Source organism: Staurois parvus, unplaced genomic scaffold (assembly GCF_062004578.1).
Source record: "Staurois parvus isolate SC_StPar_1 unplaced genomic scaffold, SC_StPar_1.0 ptg000243l, whole genome shotgun sequence".
In the NCBI taxonomy this organism is placed as follows: Eukaryota; Metazoa; Chordata; class Amphibia; order Anura; family Ranidae; genus Staurois; species Staurois parvus.
The window spans coordinates 1,477,210-1,485,694 of NW_028318039.1; the positions used below are offsets into that span (position 1 = coordinate 1,477,210).

At 41.0% G+C, this 8,485-nt stretch overlaps 1 pseudogene; it reads left to right on the forward strand.

The window, feature by feature from the left end:
* Positions 1–1,750: 1,750 nt before the first annotated feature.
* LOC149459896 (uncharacterized) lies at positions 1,751–7,375 on the forward strand (annotated as a pseudogene).
* Positions 7,376–8,485: the final 1,110 nt, after the last annotated feature.

The following is an 8,485-nucleotide window of genomic DNA, read 5'->3' on the forward strand; positions in this document are numbered from 1 at the left end:
ATTTGGAGTGCGGGAGGAAACCAGAGTACCTGGAGGAAACCCACACAGGCACAGGGAGAACATGCAAGCTCCAGACAGGAGGTGCTTTGGCTGGGATTTGAACCAACAACCCTAGTACTGCCAGGCGGAAGTGCTAACCATTTAGCCACTGTTAGTCCCCCAGCTCTGCTGATATTCTGCATCTCAGTCCTCTCTCTCCAGTCCCCAGTCACCTTCCGCTATAGCATTCCCATGTTGCACACCACAGTGTGCCATCTGCTAGTTGCTCTGCTCCGGTCCGAACTGTTTATTTTCCTGCTGTTCCATGTTGCACACCAGATGTGACATCTGCTCCAGATACTTCCAGAATATATACACATGAACCAGAAGGCAATGCTGATGACGTCTTCCCAGTTTGCTTATTGGTTTCCCAATGCATCCTGAGATATCTCATACCTGCAAAATTTCCAAAACAAAGCTAATGCTGAATAAAAGCCTCTCAAAAGCTTCAGGTGCTGTAAGCAAGCTTTGTCATAGACTTCTGTGGAGTCTTTGGAGATGCTTTGAAGCACCAAGAAAGAGACATGGGGTATAATTTTTGTAGCAAAGCAAACACAGCTTGTGAACAGGACTGTATGGTAACCATTTTATTTAGTGACAGGTGCTTTGATTGGCATTCAGAGTGCTTTATAAAAGAATGTCCAATGCCACAATTTGAAACAAGTGTAAAAGAGCCATAATACTGTGGTTTTTACAGCACATGCTTCTCCAAACCTAAGTATCCAAACAGAATGTTCTCATTAGATGGCTTTCTCCATCTGAAACTATCCTTGTTTTCAGTTCAGCAGAATTAATTTACCATGTGTCTCCACTGAAAATGTGACCTGTGTGAAGGCTTGATCACCCACAATTTTTTATTGCGTATTTTTGTCTCATGGGGAAGATCCCTTCCAACTTTCAATCCTTCTCTGGTAGTCAAGGCTCACCTTTAATGCTAGATTCACATGAACACTTAATTTATTCTTTTGCATGCAGACCAGGCTGACCAGTAAATGTGATAGCTACAGGGGTTAGGACAAACCATATAGTACCTGGAGTGTGTACATAGTTCAGCCTTTATTTATATCTTTGAACTCTTCATTAGAAAAAAATGTTTTCTGTAACTGCTTAAGAAGTTCTGGAGTTGGGATTAATTTGTTTGTTGCGTTCATCTAAAGCTATCATCCACCTAAAGCCACTCTGTCCACAGGGCGACAATATTATTTCACTAGAGAACAATTAATGCTGTGTTATAACTCGTGACACATTGATTTATATGTACTTTTTCATGTGGCCATAGTTCTATAATACAGCTATCTTGTGTTGTTCAATAGGCTAGGTCTTGTCTGCTAGATGTTATGTGAGCCATAAACATAGCAGTAACTTAATCATTGATCATGGATTTTACATGGAGCTCAACCAATAGGAAAATTAATATGAAAGTTACCTGCGTATACAGAATGCTGAGTTTTTGTTTTTTATGATCTGGAGCTTAATGATCATGCAATTTGTATGTGACCAGCATTAGTCAATTTAGAAACGGTTACCAAGTTTCAAGTAACTTTATCACACCTTGAACTACCGAACTAGCTGCCTGGATACAAGCTTTCAGAGAGCTAGCTTCCCTATTATAATCTTTGAATAAAAAATTCCCACATGTACAATACAGCGTGACCTGCCACTTTGTAAACAGGGGGGAACATTGCTAGGCCCAGTGTAGGCCAGGACCAGAATGTCCACTGATTTGAGGTTTGTAGTTGCAGGAATACAGAATGGGGAAGGTGAGGAAGCCACTACGATTAAGTTACTATCCTTCATGTAAATTGAATTAGGTTTTTGATTTTAGCACAGTGCAATGTTCAGATGATAGCATAGCTGATCAGTGATTGCTCTCACCTGTAACCTGGAATTGAGGTTGAAAGCTGTCTAGTTGCTTTGGGTTTCTACTATCTACATACAGTTGTGTTTAAAATAATAGCAGTGTGTTGAAAAAAAGTGAATAAAGCTCAAAATCCTTTCAATAGCTTTTATTTCCATACACACAAATGCATTGGGAACACTACACATTCTATTCCAAATCAAAACAAGAAGAAAAATATATCAAATTTGTGTTGTTCCTCTAATAAAATTGAAGAAAAGTGAATATTAGACTTCAAAAAAATAGCAGTGTTTGTATTCTTCTTTACAAACTTAAACATTCACTATATAAACTGAAAAATGTTTGAAGATTTTGCTTTCCTTTGAATCAATTAATTAATATTTAGTTGTATAAGCACTGTTTCTGAGAACTGCTGTACATCTGTGTTGCATGGAGTCAACCAACTTCTGGCACCTGTGAACAGGTATTCCAGCCCAGGATGATTGGACTACATTCCGCAGTTCTTTTCTATTTCTTGGTTTTGCCTCAGAAACTGCATTTTTGATGTCTCCCCACAAGTTTTCTATTGGATTAAGATCCGGGGATTGGGCTGGCCACTCCGTAACGTCAATCTTGTTGGTCTGGAACCAAGATGTTGCACGTTTACTGGTGAGTTTGGGGTCGTTGTCTTGTTGGAACACGCATTTCAAGGGCATTTCCTCTTCAGTATAAGGCAGCATGACCTCTTCAAGTATTCTGATGTATTCAAACTGATCCATGATCCCTGGTATGCGATAAATAGGCCCAACACCGTAGTATGAGAAACATCCCCTTATCATGATGCTTGCGCAACCATGCTTCACTGTCTTCACAGTGTACTGTGGCTTGAATTCAGTGTTTGGGGGTCATTTGACAATCTGTCTCCGGCCACTAGACCCTAAAAGAACAATCTTTTATCAGTCCACAAAATGTTGCGCCATTTCTCTTTAGGCCAGTCAATGTGCTCTTTGGCACATTGTAACCTCTTCAGCACGTCTTTTTTTCAACAGTGGGACTTTGCGGGGGCTTCTTGCAGATAGCTTGGCTTCACATAGGCATCTTCTAATTGTAACAGTGCTCACAGGTAACTTTAGACCTTCTTTGATCCTCCTGGAGATGATCGTTGGCTGAGTCCTTGCCATTTTGGCTATTCTTCTATCCATTCGAATGGTAGTTTTTCGCTTTCTTCCACGTCTTTCAGGTTTTGGTTGCCATTTTAAAGCATTTGCGATCATTTTAGCTGAGCAGCCTATCATTTTCTGCACTTCTTTATATTTTTTCCCCTCTCCAATCAACTTTTTAATCAGTATTGTTTGGTATTTAGACCTCTCCTTAACAAGAAGTCTTGTACATCTGCTTGACCCAGGGACTTGACCAGCAGACAGTCTTCACACAGTACTCCTGCACTGGTCTGCTGGAGGTGGGATTTGAAACTGGATGATCAAACATGTGTCCTGTCCACAAACGGTCATTTAAGGTATATGCAGGTCATTACGTGTCAAAATTGCATAATTCTAAACATATGGAATGTATGCATTGTGGCATAAATTTTTCACGTGATGAAAAGATTATTATAACAATATGAAAAGATTATTATAACAATAATCAATCTGGAGACTGTCCATTGGGGTTAGAGCAAATGTGCTGGAGAATGATCACTGAGATGTAAATGCATTCACTGGAGACTGATCTCTGGTGCGTAATTCATGTTTATAAAGTGGAGAGGTTAATACAGATATACAGGAGAATAGTTACTAAAAAGAATAACACACGTACTCTGGAGATTGCTCACTGAAGGAGTTAGTGCACACACTGGAGACTGCTCACCTATGGATCAATGTACATTCACTGGCGGACTGGTCCTCAAGGGATTAATACAAAAACACTATGCAGATGGTCTCTGCAGAAGTTAATGTGCATATGCTGGAGACTGATCACTGATATGTAAATGCATATACACTGGATTCTTGCCATTTAGGGGTTAATATATTGGGGCCTATTTACTGATGTACTACTGCACATACTCTTGGGATTGGTCACAGAAGTGTATCACTACATCCAAAGCAGCCGCTGGTTAAGATGTGTCCTCTGTTCTTGGCCTCAACCTTCTCAAACCTCAGCTCCTCTGTCACACCAGGTTGAATGTGTGAAACAGGCAATCACAGTGAGAAAACTCTGCAAAGCAGTAATAACAGTGTTTATAATCAGGCGCCACCAGAATAGTTACTGGAAAGTAAAGTTATTGTGTTATCACTCAGAGAGTTTGATCAGAAGTCAGATTCCAAATGGCTTATTATCATAACAGCACAGTCTAGTGTACAGAACGTTCAATAGAAAATAAAGTGAGTAATGAATGACAAGTTACACTGAAAATTACCTACACAGTAGCGCCAACACCTGAAGTTCAACAGTGGGTGACAAGGAGGGAGTACAGTGCATCCAGAAAGTATTCACAGTGCTTACCGTTTGCCACATTTTGTTATGCTACAGCCTTATTCCAAAATGGATTAAATTCATTTTTTTCCTCAGCATTCTACAAACAATACCCCATAATGACAGTGTGAAAGAAGTTCATTTTGAAATCTTTGCAATTTATTAAAAATAAAAAAAAAAACACATGTACCAAAGTATTCAAAGCCATAACACTCAAAATTGAGCTCTGGTGCATCTTGTTCCCACTGATCATCCTTGAGATGTTTCCACAACTTGATTGGAGTCTACCTGTGGGAAATTCAGTTGATTGAACATGATTAGGAAAGGCATAAACCTGTCTATAAAGGAGGATGAAAGAAAGAAAGAGCGCACAAACCTTGCGCATTACCTCAATAAATAGTTTCTAATTTTATTAGTAAGGAAATATACTCACAAAATGATTGTATAACAGGCATAAGTAACCATAATCCAAACAGGGTTACAGGTAAATCAAAAAGGGGGGGGGGGAATGAAGGCTAACGCGTTTCGAAGGGTGCTCCCTTCTTCATCAGAGCTGGGTTTGGCAGATAGAAACTTCAGTATGGCAGAGTTCCCATGGCAAGGAGACACTCAGCCACTGAGTGTCAGTATTACAGCAGTTCAGCCTGTTTAGTGTGAATCACTAGTAGTAGTAGTATCACTAAACAGGCTGAACTGCCCAGCACGCACACTCCGCTCCTCACAAGACCTCCTTCTCTCTAGTTCCCTGGTCTCCTCCTCCCATGCCCACCTCCAGGACTTCTCCAGGGTGTCACCCATCCTCTGGAACTCCCTGCCCCAACCCATCAGATTATCACCTACTCTCCTCTCCTTTAGACGCACCCTGAAAACCCATCTCTTCAGGGAAGCCTACCCTACCCCTTGCTAACTTGACCAACCTCCTCCACTCTTCCTACCACTCCATCCCCCACAGCTATCTCCTCCTGTACCACTATCCCCTCCCTCCTAGATTGTAAGCTCAAAAGAGCAGGGCCCTCAATCCCCTCATTTTTTGCATTGTATTGATATTGTTCTGTCACATGTTTTGTCCCCCTTTGTAATGTACAGCGCTGAGCGAACTATTGGCGCTTTATAAATACTGTATAATAATAATAATGTTGATTCATTTGTTTCTTTATTCTTCTTAGTTCCTCTTTGGGTCCCTCACTGACTGTTGATTTGGATAGTGTTTTCCCAATTGGCCTAGGCCTAGCACAGCCACCCATTGGTGCATGCATGTAGTATCCGCCTTGATATACAGTGCATCCAGAAAGTATTCACAGCTCTTAAATTTTTCCACATTTTGTTATGTTACAGCCTTATTCCAAAATGGATTAAATTTATTTTTTCCTCAACATTCTACAAACAATATCCCATAATGACAATGTGAAAAAAGTTCGATTTGAAATCTTTGCAATTTATTAAAAATAAAAAACAAGAACCTGGTGGTTCTAAACTTCTTCCATTTTTGGATGATGGAGTCTACTGTGCTCATTGGGACCTTCAATGCTGCAGAAATGTTTCTGTACCCTACCCCAGATCTGTACCTTGATATAATCCTGTCTCAGAGGTCTACAGACAATTTCTTGGACTTCATGGCTTGGTTTGTGCTCTGACATGCACAGGTAACTGTGGGACCTTTATATAGACAGGTTTATGCCTTTCCTAATCATGTTCAATCAACTGAATTTCCCACAGGTGGACTCCAATCCAGTTGTGGAAACATCTCAAGGATGATCAGTGGGAACAGGATGCACCAGAGCTCAATTTTGAGTGTTCATCAATCCCTCAAGGGGCATACAATCTAAGGTCCCTAATTTACATTCATACATACACATAATAGGGCCAGTTTAGACAGGATACACTTAAACTACCAGCATGTCTTTTGGAGTGTGGGAGGAAACCCACGCAGGCACAGGGAGAAGATTCAAACTCCAGGCAGGAGGGACTGTCACTGAGATTTGAACCGACGACCCTAGTGCTGCCCAGCGGAAGTGCTAACCATTTAGCTACAGTGCAGCATCATACTAGTTCACATTTTATTGCCTTGATTGTGGGAACACAATTTGGAAGCAAGCAGCAGCTGTCATCACATTCATTTATGTAGTATAATTGTTTGTTTGGTACACATATTACAGGGAGCTTAGGAGTAACACTTTACACATCTTGTGTGCAAGTTGAAGACATCTCTTTACGGGCTCAAGCAATCAGCTCGAGCATGGAAATTAACAAATAAACAGTCTTGCTAGACGAAGGATTCGTATGAAGCAGAGCTGACCCATGTCTATACCCAAAATGTGTAGATTCTGAATATATGTGAATTTTATTCTATGTGGATGACTTGCTCACAAAAAATATGAGGAATTTGCAAAGATGACCGCAGTGCTTAACCAGCATTTTGAGACTATAGATCTTGGGGATATGACATATTACCTAGCAATTAACGTACAGCATAAAGAAGATGGCAAATTCCTGTTAAATCCGAAATCTAAAATTGGGCAGTGCTTCAGCAGTTTGGCATAACTGCAGCCAAAGAAGCAAGTACTCCCATGGACTCAGCATACCTAAAAACAGAAGGGGATGAGGATCTTCTTCCTACCAATTATCAGTATAGGCAAGCAGTGGGGGGCATTTTTATGTGATGCAACAACTACACATCTAGACATCGCAGCTGCCATGTCGCTTCTTTGTAGATGCATGAGTGAACCACGTCAAATAGACTGGACATCAATCAAGAGAGTCATGAGATATCTCAAGCAAACGAAAGACTGGAGTCTGAAGCTGTCTGCAGTTGGTGATTTTAACCTTGTAGGATATGTGGACTTTGATAGGGCATGTGACCTAAGCACTCGCAAATCCACAAGTGGTTACTTGTTCAAATTAGGAAACAGTCCTATATTGTGGTCTAGCAAAGCAGTGGCTTTATCTTCTACAGAGGCAGAACACATTGCCAGTCAAGAAGCTGTGTGGTTACGTCAATTGCTTGAAGATCTTGGAGAGCCTGCTTGAAGATCTTGGAGAGCCAATGTCCCAGCCTACAATCTTATATGAGGACAATCAAGAATGTATCAAACTTGCCACCAATGAGAACCATGCAAGAACAAAGCATACCGTATTGGTATCAAACATAATTACATTCATGACCTGGTTGAACAAAATTTAAATTGTGCTTCTCACCCACCTCAACCTGTTGCGGTATGGACTGTGCTAGACCTCTGAAGGTATGCTGTGGTATCTGGCACCAAGCTGTCAGTAGCAGATCGTTTAAGTCCTAGAAGTTGAGAGGTGGGGCCTCCATGGTTCAGACTTGTTTTTCCAGCACATCCCACAGATGCTCGATTGGATTCAGATCTGGAGAATTTGGAGGCCATGTCAACAGCTCAAACACGTCGTTGTGTTCCTCAAACCATTCTAGAAATCACCAGACCAGGTCACCTTACATTTCTCCTGTGATCCAGTTCTGATGCTCACAATCACATTGTAGGTGCTCTTGGCGTGGGCACCCTGACCAATCTGCAGCTATGTAGCTTCATACACAACAAACTGCAATGCACTGTGTGTTCTGACACCTATCAGAATTAGTATTATCTTTTCAACAGTTTGAGCTACAATAACTCTTCTAATGGATCAGACTACATAGGCCAACCTTCACTCCTGATGTGCATCACTGGGCCTTGGACACCCATGACATACACCATTTCACCAGTTTTCTGTCCTTGGACAATATTTGGTAGGTTCTGACCACTGAAGAGAGCGAACATACCAAAAAAGCTGCAGTTTAGGAGTTGTTCTGACCTAGTCGTCTAGCCATTACAATTTGGTCCTTGACAACGTTGTTCAAATCCTTATGCTTGTCCATTTTTTCTGATTTCAACACATCAAATTCAGAGACAATATGTTCACTTGCTGACTAACATATTTCACCCACTTTCAGATGCCGTTGCAATGAGATCATCAATATTGTTTATATATTGTGGGGTTAGCTCAGGTGGGGGATCACCTTCCCTGGGAAAAAGGTAGACCGCACAGCAGGCTTTCTTAAAATCTGACTGGTTGTCAGCTTTATTTACAGGTTTGCAAAAATGTCAAAACAAACAAAACAGTAAAATAAACCCTTGC